Source organism: Stenella coeruleoalba, assembly GCF_951394435.1.
Source record: "Stenella coeruleoalba genome assembly, chromosome: 3".
Lineage (NCBI taxonomy): Eukaryota > Metazoa > Chordata > Mammalia > Artiodactyla > Delphinidae > Stenella > Stenella coeruleoalba.
The window spans coordinates 87375883-87395458 of NC_137148.1; the positions used below are offsets into that span (position 1 = coordinate 87375883).

Here is a 19576-nt window from a genome sequence, read left to right on the forward strand (position 1 = left end):
ATAATCTTTTGATTTGGGGGGGGTGTCCTGTGCACTGTGGGCTGTTTAGCAGCACCTCTGACCTCTATCTACGAGACGCCAACAGTACCCTCCCCAGCTTGTAACAACCAAAAAGTATTTCCAGACATTGCCAAATGTCTGCTGGGGGCCACATTTGCCCCCGATTAAGAACCATTGCTCTAGAGGAAATGTTGTACCTCACAACTTGGATTTTGATTTTCCAGGAAAGTCTTAAAATGGTACTTCACACAAAGGGGAAGATATTGGAAAAAGCATCACCCCTGACTTCATGTAAGTCCTCAGGGGACTGTGGGGATTGGGGAGGGAGGTCTTTGAGGCAAGAGCAGTGAGTGTATACTGACAAGAAAGTTGCTGTGGGGGGCAGGCGGGGTCAACCCTAGATGTGAAATCCACTCTTCTTGACAATAATGCCGTGACAAGCAGGAACAAATAGAGATCTATCAGGCCAGGCAGCAACATCTGGTAGATTCCAAACTACATATGGGGAATTCCAGCCTTCCTCTGGCCAAGTCTGAGGAGAATTTTCAACATCTTGAAGAATAGGATGATACCAACCAGTTACACACTTAATAGGAAATCCTTTTTTTTTTTTTTTTTTTTTCCATTTTGGAGAGAAAACATTTTTCCAGAAAAACATGAAAGGTTATAATAGTGGTTGGAAATCAGTAACTCTCAATTTTTTCTTTGTGGTTATGGAAGAAATCATCAATTCCATTTCTCAATAGAACCTCATAAACACAACAGGCCAGATGCCAGAACAGAAATTAAATGGCTTTGTGAGCCTCAAGGGAAGACATACTTTAACTATGAAGTATTCACACCAAACTTTGAGAACAGTACACGAAAGAGAATAGGCTAGAGTAGGTGGTGTTCGCATTTGCTGTTTTTGACAGCACTGTTTATCAAAATAACTACAGCTTTCAAAGACAAGACTAATAATTTCTACTATACTGCTTTTCTGACCAGTAGGAACTATAAAGAATAAGTTCACTAAGTTTTGGGTTGAGTTTTAGTTCATTTAACTTGTTTCAGCCACAGTTAGATGTTTCAAAATGGTATCTTCCAGTCTCCTTTTATACTTAGTTAGCTTAAAATCTGTTTGGGTGATACTGTAATGGTGGATACATATCACTATGTATTTATCAAAACCCCGTGGAATGTACAAAGAATGAACAGTAATGTAATCTATGGTTTAGTTAACAATATTGTATCAATATTGACTCATCAGTGTATCATACGTATCACATTAATGCAAGATGTTGATAATAAGGGAAGCTGGGGGGGGGTGGAGTGGAGATGTGTGGGCAGAGAGGGCGTAGAAGGGAACTCTGTACTTTCTGCTCACTGTTCCTGTAAACTTTAAACTTCTCTAAAATATCAATATTGACTCATCAGTGTATCATACGTATCACATTAATGCAAGATGTTGATAATAAGGGAAGCTGGGGGGGGGGGTGGAGTGGAGATGTGTGGGCAGAGAGGGCGTAGAAGGGAACTCTGTACTTTCTGCTCACTGTTCCTGTAAACTTTAAACTTCTCTAAAATATAAGGTTTATTAAATTAAAAAAATCTGTTTTGTAAATTTTATAATAAAAAAACCAAGAGAGTTAAAATTCTTTAAGTGTCTTTTAAATAGGCCTTTTGATGATTGTTCTGCTACCTGCTTATTTACTGATGAAAGATGATTGTTCAGGATGAAGTGGGGAGAGGACAGGACTTCCTTCCTTGTCTGAGCCTGGTCCCTGACCACTCTCATCTAAACTCCTGGAATGCACTATTTGAGCACTGTAAACAGTGAACCTCGAATTGCATGACATTTATGCATTTTCTTCATATCAGCGATTTCACATGCTTTTATGGTTTTTCCCCACAAAATAACTTTTGAAGTAAAATTCACTCAAAACTGTTTATAATGCATTTTACATGACAGGCCAAATTTGTTTCTAATTAACAACATATACTATTTGCTACAGAAGCAGTAAGTTATGATGAATCAAAGAGCTTTTTGTTGGACTTTATGCAACAGCAAACAAGTTGTGTTGAAATATAGTAAATTTGTTTTCTCAGTGGCATTCTATTCACCCTGTCATAAAAACTGTTGGTTCCAGTTTTAATCTCTGCCACAATGGGACATTTTTCAACATAGACGCTTCTTGTATGGTTGTCAGAGACTCTCCAGGCTAATTAGACCATCATCTATCAAGGGAAGGCTCAGAGCAAAGCTTCACACTAGATGCTCTGAGGGGAAAGGGCAATCTAAAGAAAGTTTTAAATGATCCTGTGTTCAAAGGATACTCGTCCAGTTGAAAGGATAGAACTACATTTATGACAACATTAAGAACACACCCAAAGCAGATGAGTAAGCACAACCGAATTTAAGAGAAAGCTAGTGCTGAAAATTGCCAAACACTTAGAGAGTTATGAGGTATGGAACAAAGTAGTAAACTCATGGGCTCTGGAGTCCTAGAGACTCAGGTTCTACTCCAGACTGTGGAATCCTGGGCAGGTTATTTCACCTCTCTGGGTTTCCAATCTTGCATCTGTGGAGTGAAGCAAGGTGAGGTCATGTCTTTCGAGAGCTAGATTCGTGGTAAGAGTGCAATAAGTGATAGTTTTATCATTACTGTTAAGAGTAGTAATAGCAGTAGTAGTAGTAGCAGTAGTTATACATTCTGAGAAAGAGACATGTTTTCCAAGAAGGTGAGACATAGTCAGACGAAGTAAGGAGACTGGATTTCAAGGTGAAAGTTTGTATTTCCAAAGAAGTTGGAAAGAACGAGTCACATTTTGAGGTAAGATTAAGAAAGGGAAGTTCCTTTGGGAGATTTATATGAAGTAAAATCAACGCAGTCAATATCATTTAGGGAATAATATCTGAAGGTTTGGGGGGAGGAGAGCAAAAAGTAGAAAGAAAACTGGTTCAGGAGTCAGAACACCGGGGCTTTGAACTAGGTTTTACCTTCCGAATACTAATTCCTCTGCTGACTAGCTGTGTGACTCTGGGAAGGGCAAATCCTCTCTGGGACTTGAGTTGTTCACCGATGAAATTGGATGTGTGGTCTTGGAGGGTCACACAAGACCTGTGGCAAATAAGAGTCTAAGTTCTTAGGTATACAAGAGGCATGATGAAAACAGGAAGACAGTTGCTCCACAAGCTCTTTGCAGAATTGATTGGAGAGGGAAATAGAGAAGGACCAGGAGAGAAAAGAGTTACATTTACAAAGTACTGTCACAACAGGACAAGAAGGATTGAATCTGTTAACTTGGTGCAGGAATGGATATTAAGAGGCCCATGAGTTGGGAGAATGGGAATAACATGAAAATTACTAAAATTGAGAGAAAGGAATTATTTGTAGAAGAAAGGGAACATGATAAGCTAATTTTTCAAAGAAGTTAAGTGTCAAGACATGGCAGGAGATCTTTAATATTGACTAATGAGCAATAAATTAGATTTGATATAAGTAGAAAAGATTATATTACACATTTTAATTACCACTTTATCATATTAAATATTTCCTAAAAACTGACTATAAAATTCATATAAGAGCATAAAATTCCTAGGATAACCGAGACAAATTTGAAGAAGGAAATATGAAGGAAAGATTTGCTTCATTAGAGATCATGAATTACTATAGTGTACTACTATATCAGCTAAAATAATGTGGTGTTAGGGGAAGGTCAACATATCAATGAATGGAAAAGAAACCAGACCTATCACTGAATGGAAATACCTGGTCTTACATAAGACCTGAGTGCAAGAAGAGGTGACCTTAAAAGCCAGCAGGCTTTATAAGTAGTTTCACTCTCCATATGGAAAACAGTACAGTTAGAACCGTACCTTACATATCATCCTCTAAAAAAAAAAATTCCAAATGAATTAAAGACATAAATGTGAACACAACATATTATATCTTTTCATAATGCAGAGAGGGAAGAAATTCTTAAACCATGCTCAGCAAGTAGAAAATCATAAGGAAAAGATTGATTAATTTGACTACCTTATTGTTGGTGAAAGAAACATACCAGAAAGCAATCTGGTAGAAGATGCATGTATTCTAGACCCAGAAACCCCAGTTGTTGCCATAGACTTTAAAGAAACTTGAACATTTATACAAAAGGAGACATGCTGCATAGTCTATATAGTGAAATATTGGAAGCAAACTAAATCATTAGAAGAATAAGTAAATAATTATGGCGACCTATTTAAATTTATTTAAACCTTGATCTACATGTATTCACATAGGTAGAACTTAAAAACAAAATACTGAGTGAAAAAACCGAGACTGAAGTACAATATCGTTTATGAACTTTTTAAGAACTCACACAAATACTATTTACCAATTACGGTAAAATTGGTAAAATATACATTTAGTAAAAATGTAGACAATAGATAGGCAGGGTATATGCCTACTTTAGGATGGAAGCTATTTTGGAGAGCGAGGAAGGGAAATAACACCAGGGAGGGGTTTAAACATTCTCAAGTACATGTACCTATGTTTATTTTTTAAACAATAAAGAAAACCTGTTAGTATTTTAAAATTCTGAGAAGTGGGTAATGAATCTTTATTATATCACTCTTTATATTTGTCTGTATGTTTGAAATATTCCAAAATAAAAGACTGTTAGTAAAGTGCAGTGGGAAAATTTTTATCACTCTAATAATTTAAATATTATCTATGTATGGCTACTTGAATTTTAAGGCATTGTATTTACTGTTTTGTAAGTGTTTGGAAATTTTATTTCAAATTTTCAGAATGATTTTGTTTGTTTGTTTTACTTCTCCATTTCCCAAAATGTTGAATACAAATACATCGGAAAGAAAACCTGCCATAAAACACTGATAGTTACATCACAAAAGCATTCTTAGCTTATAACGAGATTTATTTCATGGCTCCACTTCAATTTGACCAATTAAATGATCAGGGGCCATTACCAATTGAAAGGATTAGTGGATTAATAAAATTCAATTCACTAAAATTTACTTTCCAATATGTTTCAAACATAGAAGAGCTGTGTAAAATGAGGTATACCTGTAATTCCAAAGTGTAACTCAGGCTCCTGGGACCATAGACCCCTTTGATCTTGTTACAAATTAGCTCCTGGAAAGCAGAAGGCCTCCTGGACTCAAGTCTCCGGGGATTTTACCTCTGAAGCATCTCAAAACAAATAAAATGACTGAGACAGATGCTGGATCCAGACAGAATGGCAACCATTTCACAAAATTAACCCCCAAATGATGAGAACAGACAATTCTCCACATGTAATTATGGCTTTTGTTATTTTTCTCTCATGAAACCATTCTATTGCTCTGGCTTAAATGCAACAGATAGAGGTATTCAGCCTCGGCTGGCAATATTTCTGATACATATTTCAATAGATTATCCTGAATTGGCCTCCTGGAAGCATTTATGCTGACCAGTTTTGAAAACCTCTTTGTCAGCCCTCACCCTTACCTGCTAACGCCCAGCTCTAATGGATGAAAGCAGGGGGTGATAATAATCACTGTCTGCCCAGCCCTGAGTGCAGTGCCTGCATCTGCAAAACAGTCTGCCTGGTGGGGGGTGGGGTGGGGGAGGTAACAAGGAGTGTAATTCAATGAATACTTGAGAACCAAGCTTGAGGGTTACTTTTTCTTTTTAAAGGAGTAGTGATATCAGAAGCAGGATTATGAAAAAGAAAGAGTTAGCAAAAATGGGATCTTTGTGAATTAGAATAGCAAGGCCATTTCAAATTGAATTACACAGGATCACGGCAATTAGAATTGGAAAAGATCTCTCAGTCTTTCTCTGTCAAAGCATGATTACTCCCAATGGTACATTCTCCCAAGCTTAGTTCAGTCCAATTTTAAATGATTCAAATGATGAAGCCTTGTTGGCTTCTCGTGGGATATCACTTCACAGTCTAAAATAGCTAACTGCTAGGGAAGCCCCCCCATATATATTTTGTTTGTTTGTTTTGTTTTTTGCCTTATTTCTATTATTCTGTTTTGTATTTCCCCAATCCACCTTAAAACTATTTGAATTTAATTTTAAATGGGTACAACCTACATTTAAATGATTAAACCCAGCTGAGTCTGGGTCTTTTTGGATGGGTTAATGTCTCTCTCTCTTTCTCTCTCTCTCTCTCTCTCACACACACACACACATAACACATGTACTCACACATACAATTAGAAAATATTACACAACCACAATGTATTTATGGGAAAAAATTAATAAGGACCATTAAGTTTTAGGTCATTCATTGATAAAACAATATAAAAAAATCAATAACCTACTGCCTTTAAACTGACAAAGAGGCAACAAACAATAAACCTAAATGTTATTCCACTTTGTGAATATTATATCTACTGTACATGAGTAAAATAATATGATCTAATAGAGTGTTTTCTATAGCTTATTCAGTATAAATAATGTAGATATACAATATGGTGCTAATGCCATAAATATATTTATAGAAATTATTTTATTGAAACATTTTTTGCATCCATTCAAACAAAAGTGACTCATACTTTCTTCGTAGATAGACTCATTCTTACACTAAATTTGGTTTGAGCTTTGAGTAAGTTGTAGAGCCTGGGGGAGCAGCTTGGAGTGTTCAAGGTTAATGGAGGTTGCTTAAGGGTATTTAAATTTGATCAAGATTTTATATAGCTTTCCATGTCCTTTCCAAAGATCTGCCCTAAAGTATTTTTCACACCTGTCAATCAACCAACCAATATCCAATCAGGTATGAAAATGAGTACCCTGGGAAAAGGAGAAAAAAATGTAAAGAAATGATTTGAGCTTAATTTAAAGAAATGGAATTTACCATTTTTGTAGGCATGATGTTTTTATGTCATCAGTTCACAAGATTTTGAGCTGGAAGGAGTCTTAGAACTAGGAATCTTTGAGCTAGAATCATCTAGCTCAATGATTATACAGTCATGGTGGAAAAATTATAAAGAGAGCCTATGCAGCAATTTAAACTTTTGAATTTGTCAGTTGGGTGAATTTTAGTTAAATATGTGGATTGAACATGTTTTTACACCAAATTCCTCCATAAATCTTGTGAAAATTACAACAAAGAAATTTAAAAGAACAAAAAGGAAGTGAGAGAAGCCACTAGCCAAGGAGACATGTCTATGCAGTTTTGTGAAGATGAAAGCAAATGGAGGGGTAACAATGACTTGAATGGAGGAAGTTAATAATATCTAATGATTTTTGAGCATTTATTATGTGCTAAGCATCATCATAAAAGTTTCACATAATTTAATTCAGTAAACCCTCACAACAACACTATAACGTAAGTAACATTTTTTTTTTTTTTTGGTAAGTAACATTTTTATCTCCATTTAATAGGTGATGTTTCTTAGTTCTTAGGCAGAGTAGGTTACTAAGAAAGCTCTTAAGTGACAGTAACTGGTATGTAATCCCAGAGGATTGAACTCCCACATCTGTGAGAGGGGAATATCAATGACAAGCAAGCCAAATTGCCCCACTCAACACCCCCAAAAGCTAAGTGGAAGAAGGAGTGTGAGCAGTAGGGTTGAATGATGGTTGAAAGAACATAGAGAAAACACTTAGACCACTAGCTCCCCTTTACCACACCAAATGAAAGGAGATTTTGAACATCCAAGTGGATCAGAAGATTGGAGGAGTCTTTACGGCAGAAACTGATCTCCTTGAAAAAATATTTACAATACCTGACATTATGGGTTCCCATAAAAAAGCCAGATAGCCAACAAATCCCCACACAGTGGTGCCTGTTTACAAGCTCCACTCGTGTACGGAGAGTGCTATCAGATTTTACCGCATCTTTCTTAATGTCTGTTTATATCGACTGCTTCATCTTTCACAAAAAGGTTGCTTTACCCTTGCTTCTTTGTGCCTCATTTTCCACTGAATGCCAGACAGTGTGTGCAGAAGACCAATGGAGACAGGAAAATTTCGTCTGAATTTCCATATTAAAAAAAAAGAACCTTGACTCCTACCTCGCCCCATACACAAAATTAATTAAATATGCATCATAAACCCAAATACAAGACAATTAAGCTTTTAGAAGAAATCATAGGAAAATATATCCAGGACCTAGCAGAGCTTTCTTAAAGGGCACAAAAGGCACGAATCATAAAAGAGTAAACCGATATAGATTTCATTAAAATTAAGGAACTTGATTCACAAAAGACAACATTAAGAAAGTGAAAATAAGGGCTTCCCTGGTGGCGCAGTGGTTAAGAGTCCGCCTGCCAATGCAGGGGATGCGGGTTCGTGCCCCGGTCCGGGAAGATCCCACATGCCGTGGAGCGGCTAGGCCCGTGAGCCATGGCCACTGAGCCTGCGCGTCCGGAGCCTGTGCTCCGCAGCGGGAGAGGCCACAACAGTGAGAGGACCGCGTAAAAAAAAGAAAGTGAAATAAAGACACAAACAGGAATTATAAATCTGTAATACAGATGTATGACAAAATACTTATGAGATTATGCAAAGAACTCCTTCAAATAAATAAAAGACAAGTTATTTGTAAAAATTAAATGAAATACTTGAAAACAAACGTCGTAAAAGAGATGGACCTAGAGTCTGTCATACAGAGTGAAGTCAGAAAGAGAAAGACAAATCCCGTATGCTAACACATATATATGGAATCTAAGAAAAAAACAAAATGTCATGAAGAACCTAGGTGCAGGACAGAAATAAAGACACAGACATACTAGAGAATGGACTTGAGGATATGGGAGGGGGAAGGGTAAGCTGTGACAAAGTGAGAGAGTGGCATGGACATATATACACTACCAAACGTAAAATAGCTAGTGGGAAGCAGCCCCATAGCACAGGGAGAGCAGCTCGGTGCTTTGTGACCACCTAGAGGGGTGGGATAGGGAGGGTGGGAGAGAGGGAGACGCAAGGGGGAAGAGATATGGGAACATATGTATATGTATAACTGATTCACTTTGTTATAAAGCAGAAACTAACACACCATTGTAAAACAATTATACTCCAATAAAGATGTAAAAAATAATAATAATTTTAAAAAAACCCAGCATATCCAAATGTCCAATGAGCATAGGAAAAAAATACCCAACATCACTAGTCATCACGGGTATATAATTTAAATGACAATGGAATATCACTGTTAAACCACCAGAATGGCTAAAATTAAAAAGAGTGACTATATCAAATTTGGGTGAGGCTTAAGAGCAATTTGAACTCATATACTCTAGTTGTGTGAATATAAATTGATGCAAACACTTGGGAGAACTGTTTGGCAGTATCTACTAAGTCTAAATAAATAACTATTGTACAAGTCAGCAACTCTAGTCCTAGGTATATACTCAAGAGAAATGAGTTTATATGTATACCAAAACATATGTAAAAGAATATTAACAGTAACTTTATATATAATAGCCTCAAACTGGAAATAATCAAAATATCCATCAGTGGGAAAATAGATACAGGAAAGTGTAGTATATTTATATGGTAGAATATTAAACAGTTACTTTTTTTTTTTTAAGTTTTAAAAAAGAATGAACTACTACTATATACAACAACATGGATAAATCTGCCAGGCAATATTTTAGTGAAAGGCAGATGTAAAAACATATATACTACATAATTCAATTTATATGAAGTTTAAGTACAGGCCATACCATCTATGGTATTAGAAGTTAGTGATCACCTCTCTGGGGGTCTTATTTGCAATGCTGAAATGTTCTGTATCTTGACCATCTGTTGGTTACTTGAATTCATACGTGTAAAAATTCATCATGTACATTTAATATCAGTGCACATTACTGAATATACACTATTCTCAATGAAAAATTTTAAAAGGCTAAAACAAGTTCAGCTAGGATCATGACATATTTGAAGAAACCTCTAAAAGAGAACAAAATGAAACAAAACAGACTATCCTTTTTTCCAGAAAGTCAAGAGTGTATATATATATATATATATATATATATATATACATCCATGAAATAGAAAGCAGGAATTAAAAACATAAAACAAAGAACGGAGAAAAAGAAATAAGTTTTTTTGGGGAAAAAAAAGATAAAATATAAAAATTCCATAGAAAATAAAGTTGAGGAGATTATCTAGAAAGCAGAACAAAAAATTGGGAGATAGTCCATAAAAGTTACCAGGTTTTTAAACAACCTAGCCACTCCAGGCAAAAATGCTCATCTCAGGACATGGTAGTCCTTGCCCTCCATGAGTTCAGCCTGACCTTGGGAGGGCCTGGGCATATTTTCCTGTAACAAGGCTGCTCAGTGACTGCAACAGTGTATTTTTGATTTTTTGAGAAATTATATCAACCCAGCTTGGTCACAACTATTTCCTCAACTATGATTGGCAAATATAATTTTTTGAAAACAATTGAGAAAGCATATTAGTTAACCTTTACTTAATTTTGTTTGGTAGGTAGAGGAAACATTTCAAAACATGAGGTCTATATGAGAGGGAGAGAATAACAAATATAGTCCCTGGTGGTTATAAAAACAACAGCAACAAAACAATAAGAGAGGTGGGAATAGTTGAACATACTCCTTTTGGTGTATCACAGAATTATTCAACCCTCTGTATTTATCCATTTTAGAATATTGTATGTTATCATTTCAAAGTCGTTCCTGTTTTTCTATTTTCTTAAATAAACAATGTACATTCCAGAAAATCTGGATAATATAGTTAAGACACAAATAGAAAAAATCAGTGATGTTTCTTCTGCACACAGATAATCACTATTAGTTAAGAATTTTTAGAGTTTTTTTCTCTTTCACCATATATATATATTTGGGGTGATAAAATCGAGATCATACTATATATATATATATATATATATATATATATATATATATATATATATCAATACAAGCTTGAACCATTTTTTTAGTTAATAATATATTGTGGACATCTTCCTATGTATATAATCATTTTTAACTAGTAATATTTCACAATATGGATGGTACATGGTTTATTTACCATTATCTTATTGTTGGACATTTAGCTTGTTTCAATTTTAAAATATTATAAATGATATAAAATATTTGTACTTTTTTTTAACATCTTTATTGGGGTATAATTGCTTTACAACGGTGTGTTAGTTTCTGCTTTACAACAACGTGAATCAGTTATACATATACATATTTGTACATTTTTAAGGTATCTGATTCTTATTGCCAAATTGCCCTGAGAAATGTTACCTAAATTTACATTTACACCAGACACTGCAAGAAGTGCCTGTTTCACTGAGCTGTAGCCAAATCTGGAAATTTTCATTTTTATAAAATCCTTAACAATCAAAAGGGAAAAAAAAGTAACACTGCTTTTTAAACTTGAATATCTATGTTTCTAATATTGTTGAACATTTCTTCATATGATTGCTGGCATTTTAATTTCTTTCTTTTATGACTTGCCCATTCATGATTTTTTCCTCAAGTTTCAATTTTTCTTATTAAAGTATAAAATCTTTAATAAATTAAGCCAAGACCAATAATTTTCAAATGCTTTTTCTCCTTGGGTGTTTGGCAAATTATGCATGTCTACACGAAGGAACACGTGTGATGGGAAGATAAGTGGAAAAACAAGGGTCAGAGGGGTTGACAGCTCACAATACCTTAAGTGTGGACATATTTGAAGATGGCATCAGTAAATCAAGAAGGAAAAGAAGGCTAGAAGAAAATGGTTCTTATGGATAAGATGTATTTTGGGGAGTTTTCCATATATTTGTATAACATAAGTAGGGTATTAGCAGGATAAAGTCTCTCTCAAAATCTGGAAGTCAATTCTTTGAATGATGATAGAAATCTTTCTTTTGCAGAATGAATAAGTCTTTTCGCTAAACATAGATAAAAGCTTTTGCTCAATATGGCATAATAATTCCAGGAGGCTCACAGAAGCAAAACTAAGTCTGTCTCAAAGTGTCTTATTACAATAAAATCAAATTTAACCTACTAAACCCAAGATGTACATCACTCACTTTTCTTTTCTTTCAAACAATTTGTTAGTATATTATCATAAATGCTACCTGTCACAGACTGATAGCTGTCAGTAGCTCAAAACTATGAATAAAATTGAAAATGAATTTGAATATGGGAACCATAATAGCATTTCATAGAGAGGTGACAATAATAAGAGGTTGTGGCAGACAAGAAAAATTCTCAGGAATAAGGAAATCAAGAAAACTTTCTTCAAATCAAATAAGCTCCCAAATCAGTCTCACCAGAGTTATATTTCCACCAAACCTAACAGTCAATAAAATACTTATTGGCCCTCGGTAGTCTGTAGCAACAGCAAGTTGAGTTTACCTTGTGAATTTTTATATTGTAAGTATGTATCAAGTTGCAGAGCATAATTTCAAAATAACACAGTCTGAGTTTATGTTTCTTTCCAAATGATACCTGAAACTTTCATTAATATTTCTCCAACAATGTAAAAATCTCACTTGAATTTTAAAATATAATTTTAATCACTAACTAGGATCAATAAACACAATATCTTTTAAAAGATCCAAGTCAATATATTTCAGATAAAAGAAGTTTCATCCAAATTTTAGGACTCAATTTATATTTCTTTTGCATTTTCTGGTTTAAAAAACAGTATTACATGCAATTATTTGGACGGATCTCAAGGGTACTATGCTGAGTGAAAAAAGTCAGTCTTAAAATTTATATACTTTATGGTTCTATTTATGCAACATCCTTGAAATGACAAACTATAGAGATGGAGAAGAGATTACGGGTTGTCAAGGGATGGGTGGAGGTAGGTGTGACTAATAAAGGGATAGCGTAAGAGAGTTCCTTTGTGTTGCTAGAACAGTTCTGTATCTTGATTGTGGTAGGAGTTACAGAAATCTATACACAGGAAAAAATTGCAAGAACAATACACACACTCACAGATAAATAAGTACATGTAAAAACTGGTAAAAAGTGAACAAAATCTGTACTCTCTGAACGGACATACTAATGTCCGTTTCTTGCTTTTGATATTGTACTACAGCTATATAAGTTGTCACCATTGGAGGAAACTGGGTGAAGGGGTCATGGAACTCTAGGCATTAATTTTGCAACAGCCTGTGAGTTTAAGTATTTAAAAATAAAAAAGGGTTTTAAAAACATGTTTTCCACTTATCCACACGTTTAACTTTATATAGACAATTGTCAGAAAGGAAGCAAATTAGAACTCTTAGCAGCCACTGTTGATCACAAAAATTCATGCACTGACAATAATTCATTTTACTTATTGGAGAATTCCTCAGGTTCTCATGCAGTGCCGACTTGCTCTGACTTCAAACACATTTCTAGTATACTTGGTAATCTGTTTTTCTCAACTATAGCAGATACATTCATCCAATCAGTCAGCAGTCATTTATTCATTTATTTATGTTTATTCATTCATACTTTTGCTGACTGTGCCAAGTAATGTGATAAGCATGATGTCCTGATGAATGACACAGTTTCTGTCCTCAAGAAACTTATGACTTAGAGTGGTGATTTCTACACAGAGGTTCAGAGAGAAATGAGGAAATATGTATCTGAAAGTTACAAGCTTTTCAAAATACATACTACCCCATCCCCAAAACTCTTATATATCTCTGAGGAAGACATCCTCCCACTTCCTAGAATAGAGGGAAGATGATAAATGGGAAGGGAGAGGTGAAGATAGATGGGACCAGATCAGGAAGAGTCTTATATGTAGGAGCTTTGGACTTTATCCTTAAGGCAATGGGGCACTACTGAAGGGTTTAGGCAAGGGGGTGGGGTAAATAATCAAATTTACAGTGTTTTTCAAGATTATACCAGCTTCAGCGTGCAAGTCTGGAGGATGGATGACTAGTTAAAAAGCTGTTGCAATGATTTTGGGATGGCATAATAATGGCTGTGGGGATAAAGATAAGTAGACACGTTTTTGAATTCATTAGGAAGAATAACTGACAGGATTTGGTGAGCAGTTATTCCTCATCTCCACAGAAATGGAGGTAGCCAGAGTCTACCCATTGCAAGGTGGAGAGGGTAATGACTGGGTGGGACATAGGAGGCCTTCCAGGTTTCCAGTAATGTTTTGTTTCTTGACTTGGGAGCTAGTTAAACTGATCTATTTACTCTGTGAAAATTCATTCAGCTTGTACACTTATGATCTGTGCACTTTTGTTTCTGTGTATGTTAAACTATGATTAAAATTTTACATAAATTATGTACATAGTAGCAAAAATGCACTGAGATGCTGTATGATTTGCATGGTAATGAAATGTATTCAACTGCACATCACATGGGAAGAAAAAAGATAAATTTTAAAGACTCCCCTGTCATAGTGATAAGTCCTTAAATGCCAATATATATATGCAAATGAAAGAAAGAATTAGGCCTTTGGGCTATCAACCATCACATTCAACAGGCTGAAAAAAATATGTGCAAAATTTGGCAGTTTTGAAAGTACATGTTTTGTATTAGACCTACAGAGACTGAAAAAAGTTTTCTTACTGACCTTTGATAAAGATGAGTATGACTTTCTTTACTTAAACATCGTCTAGAGACAAGTCTAGGTTTACCCATAAAAATAGGTTCAGGGACTTTGTGTTTCTCATTGGTGTAAGGGGCTTAGAAGATGTCATTTCATCCTAACATCAAGTATAAAAGTGAACAAACTGAAAAGTCAACAACTCTTCCTAGATCTGTCAGAGAAGTGAGGTCATAAGCAAATCCTTGCCCCCCAGATTGGAGAGAGAGACAGGCAAGTTCAGAGAATGCCAACCTACTAGAGCAGGAAACTCAGCAGAACCAGTGCTGGGGTAAGAAAACCTAAACTGTAATTGATGAATTGCTAGAGACTCAGTGTGGACAAGTCTGAGAGTTAAAAACTCCAGGTGGACCCAGTCATAGAGGGTACAATACTTTCATTAGTTGTACCTACCACTTCCTCATATTGAATATCAGAGAAAAACCTCTCCTTGTGCTTCTGGCAGGGTGAGAGGAAAGGAAACCATTTTGAAATACACCAGAGCATTCTGTTTTTCTTAATAGAGCCTGCCTGAGGAGAAACTATTTTACTAGAGCCTAACCTGCTAGGATGTTATCAGAGCATAGCCTACCTGGGGGAAGTGAGATACCTAACTCCAGCTTCCTGTAGCCATCCAGATTCACCAAAGGAGGGAAAAGGGAGAGGGAGGGAGGGAGGGAGGGAGGGAGGGAGGGAGGGAGGGGGAGAGGGGGAGAGGGAGAGAGGGAGAGAGGGAGAGAGGGAGAGAGGGAGAGAGGGAGAGGGAGAGGGAGAGGGAGAGAGAGAGAGAGAGAGAGAGAGAGAGAGAGAGAGAGAGAGAGAGAGAGGTGCATTGGTGAAGTTCACAGTCCAGAGACACAGGCTCACCAAAGGCTGAGACCTAATCATAGAACTGTAAAATGCTTTTCCTCCACATTTGCCTTGCCACTTCATTATTAAAGTCTTAATTACTGTAGTTCGTTTTCCAAGTACATCATGTACACCATTCAACAAAAAATTACAAGGCATACTAAAAGACAAAAAAATCAGTTGGAAGAGACTGAACAAGCATCAGAACCAGAGTCAGATATGGTGAGAATGTTAGAATTATCAAACAGGAGTTTTTAAAAACTATGATTAATATGCTAAGGGACTTAATGGAAAAAGTAGACAACATGCAAGAACAGATGGATAATGTAAGCAAAGAGATAAAAATTCTAAGGAAGAATTTTTTAAATACTAGAGATTAAAAACACTGCAACAGAAAAGAAGAATGCTTTTGATGGGCTCATTAGTAGACTGGACATGGCTGAGGAAAGACTCTCTGAGCTTGAGTATATAGCAACAGAAACTTCTAAAACTAAAAATCAAAGAGAAAAAAACCTGAAAAATTAAAACAGAATATCCAAGGATTCTAGGAAAACTAAAAAAGGTATAACATATGCATAATGGGATTATCAGAGGGAGAAGAAAGAGAAAAAGGAAAAGAAGCAATGACTAAGAATTTCCCCATATTAATGCCAGACACCAAACCACAGATCCAAGAAACTCAGAGAATACTAAGAAGGATAAATACCAAAAAACCCTACACCTAGGCATATCATATTCAAACTTCAGAAAATTAAAGATAAAGAAAAAAATCTCAAAAGAAGTCAGAGGGGGAAAAAATGCTAAGAATTACATCCAACTTCTCCTCCAAAACCATGCAGGCAAGAAGAGAGTGGAGTAAAATATTTAAGGTGTTGAGAGAAAAAATATCCACCTCCCTAAAATTCTGTACCCTGCTAAATTATCTTTCAAACTGAAGGGGAAATAAAGACTTTCTCAGACAAACAAAAATTAAAGAATTTTTTTTTTTGCAAGTAGACCTACCTTATAATAAATGTTAAAAGAAGCTCTTTGGAGAGAAGAAAAATTATATAGATCAGAAACTTGGATCTACATAAAGAAAGAACATTTGAAGAAAGAATAAGTGAAAGTAAAATAAAAACTTTTATATTTCTCATTCTTAATTGATCTAATAGATAACAGTTTACTCAAAATAATAGCAACAATGTATTTAGATATATATAAATCATACATAATTATATATAACCATATGTGATACATAATTATATCTATGTATATATATGATTCTGTATGCTTATATATAAGTGAAATGAATGACAGCAACGAAACAAGGGACAGGAGGGAGATATTAGGAATATTTTGTCATTATAAGTTACTCACACTACCCATGAAGAAGTGTAGTGTTATTTGAAAGTGTATTTGGATTAGTTGTAAATATATATTGTGAATTCTAGGGTAACCACAGAAAAAAGCTTTTAAAATGTATGATTGATATGCTAAGAAAGGAGAGAAAATGGGATCAGGTAAAGTGCTCAATTAAAATCTCAAAAGGCAGAAAAAGTGTGGAAAACAAAAATAGGAGCAAGGATAAAAGACAACAAATAGAAAACAGTAACAAAATTAGTATATATTAATCTACCATATCAATAATAACTTTGAACATCAATGGTCTAAATACACCAACTAAAACATAGAGACTATCAAAATGGATCAAAAAACATGACTTATCTATACATTGTCTCAGAAAACCTGCTTTAAAGATAATGGCCCATTCATATCAAAACTAAAGGAATGGAGAAAGAAATACACTAATCAAAAGAAAGTGGGAGTATGTTTTAAATTTCAGATGGAGCAGATTTTGAACAAGGAAAGTTACTGGGGATAAACAGGGATACTATATAATAATACCCCAAAGAAGACATAGGAATTCTAATGTGTATGTACCTGGTAACAAAGCTTTAAAATACATGAGGTAAAAAATGGAAAAATCTAAAAGGAGAAATAGATGAATCCACTATAACATTTGGAGATTTTAACACACGTTCATCAGAAATAGACAGATCCAACAGTCATATAGTAAATCAGTAAGCATATAGTTGAACTCAACAGCATCATTGATCAACGGTTATAATTGACATCTATAGACTAATTCACCCAACAACAGATGACTACACATTCTTCTCAAGCTCACATGAAACACTTACCAAATAAACCACATTCTGGATCATAAAACACACCTTAACAAATTTAAAAGAATAGAAATCATATAATGTCTTCTTTTAACCACAGTGGAATTAAACTAGAAACCATTAACAGAGAGATAACTGGAAAAATCCCAAAGTATTTGGAAATTAAACAACATACATCTAAATAACACATAAGTCAAAGAAGAAGCCTCAAGATTAAATTAAAAAATATTTTGAACTAAATGAAAATGAAAATACAACATATCAGTATTTGTGGATGCAGCGAAAGCAGTGCTAAGAGGGGAATTTATAGCATTGAATGCAGGTATCAGAAAATAAGGAAGATTTAAAACCTAAAATCTAAGCTTTAATCTTAGGGAACTAGAAAACAAAGAGCAAAATAATCCAAAATAAGTAGATGAAAATTAATAATAAAAATTAGAGCAGTAATCAATGAAATTGAAAACAGGAAATCAATAGAGAAAATCAATAAAACCCAAAAGCTAGTTCTTCAAAAAAGATAAGTAAAATCAATAAGCGTCTAGCCATGCTAACTAAAAAAAAAAAAAGAGAGAGAGAGAGAGAAGACACAATTGATATCAGAAATGAAAGTGGGGCTTCCCTGGTGGCGCAGTGGTTGAGAGTCCACCTGCCAATGCAGGGGACGTGGGTTCGTGCCCCGGTCCGGGAAGATCCCACATGCCGCGGAGTGGCTGGGCCCGTGAGCCATGGCTGCTGAGCCTGCACGTCCGGAGCCTGTGCTCCGTGGCGGGAGACGCTGCAACACTGAGAGGCCCTAGTACCGCAAAAAAAAAAAAGAAATAAAAGTGGGAACATCACTATGGATCCCATGGACATTAAAATAAAGATATATTAAAATAAAGATATATTAAAATAAAATAAATTATATTAAAGATAAAGATAATAAAGAAACATCATGAACAACTCTATGCCCACAAATTTGATAACCTAGATGAAATGGTCCCATTCTGTGAAAGACACAATCTACCAAACCCCACACAAGGATAAACAGACAACCTGAATAGGCCTATAACTATTAAAGAAATTGAATCAATAATTAACCTTCCAAAATAGAAATCACCAGGGCTGGATGAATTTACTGGAAAACCAGAGATTAAGGAAGAACTTATACTAATTCTCTACAATTTCTTCCAGAAGATAAAAGCAGAAAGAATATTTCCTAACTCTTCTATGAGGCCAGCATTAACCTGATAACAAAACCAGACAAAGGCATTACAAGAAAACTACAGATCAATATGTTTCATGAACATAGATGCAAAAATCCTCAACAAAACACTAGCAAATCAAATCCAACAATGTATAAAAAGAATTATACACGATGACCAAGTGGGGTTTATACCAGCTATGCAAGGTTGGTTCAACATTTCGAAATCAATTGATACAATCCATCAAATTAACAGGCTAAAGAAGAAAAAACTCACATGATCATATCAATAGATGCAGGAAAAACATTTGACAAAATCCAACACCTATTCATGATAAAACTCTTGACAAACGAGGACTAGAAGGGAAACTTCCTCAACTTGATAAAGAATATCTACAAAAAAACCTAACAGCTAACATCATACTTAATGGTGAGAAACTCAAAACTTTTCCACTAAGATCAGGAACAATTCAAATTAAAACAATGAGACAGTACTACCCACCTATCAGAATGGCCAAAATCTGGAACACTGACAATACCAAGGATGTGGAGCAATAGGGACTTTCATTCATTTCTGCTAGGAATGCAAAATGTTACAGGTACTTTGGAAGACAATTTGGTAGTTTCTTAAAATCCTGAACATATTTTACCTACAATCCAGCAACTATTCTCCTTAGTATTTAACCAAATGAATTCAAAGCTTAAATTCACACAGATATTTGCACATGGATATTTGTAGCAGCTTTATTCAGAACTGTCAAAACCTGGAAGCATCATGATGTCCTTCAGTAAGTGAATGGATAAATAAATTGTGGTACATCCAGACAATCAAATATTATTCAGCACTAAAAACAAATGAGCTATCACTTCATGAAAGATATGGAGGAAACTTA

The 19576-nt window shown here is 35.1% G+C and overlaps 1 protein-coding gene and 1 pseudogene across 3 annotated transcripts in view; both read right to left on the minus strand.

Annotated features, from left to right (window-relative positions):
- The window catches only part of EFNA5 (ephrin A5), a gene marked incomplete at its 3' end in the record, with an annotated part of 398115 nt that overhangs the window by 299196 nt on the left and 79343 nt on the right, over positions 1-19576 (minus strand). Inside the window, exon 1 of one of the 2 annotated variants that reach the window (XM_079917683.1) lies at positions 2981-2998. The exons of the other annotated variant lie outside the window; for it this stretch is intronic. Of the gene's footprint in view, positions 1-2980; positions 2999-19576 lie in introns of those variants that run through there. 2 annotated transcript variants of the gene reach the window in all.
- Positions 1-19576, minus strand: part of LOC307184860 (PR domain zinc finger protein 14-like) — a 51518-nt pseudogene that overhangs the window by 15470 nt on the left and 16472 nt on the right. The gene's annotated exons all lie outside the window — the stretch shown is intronic.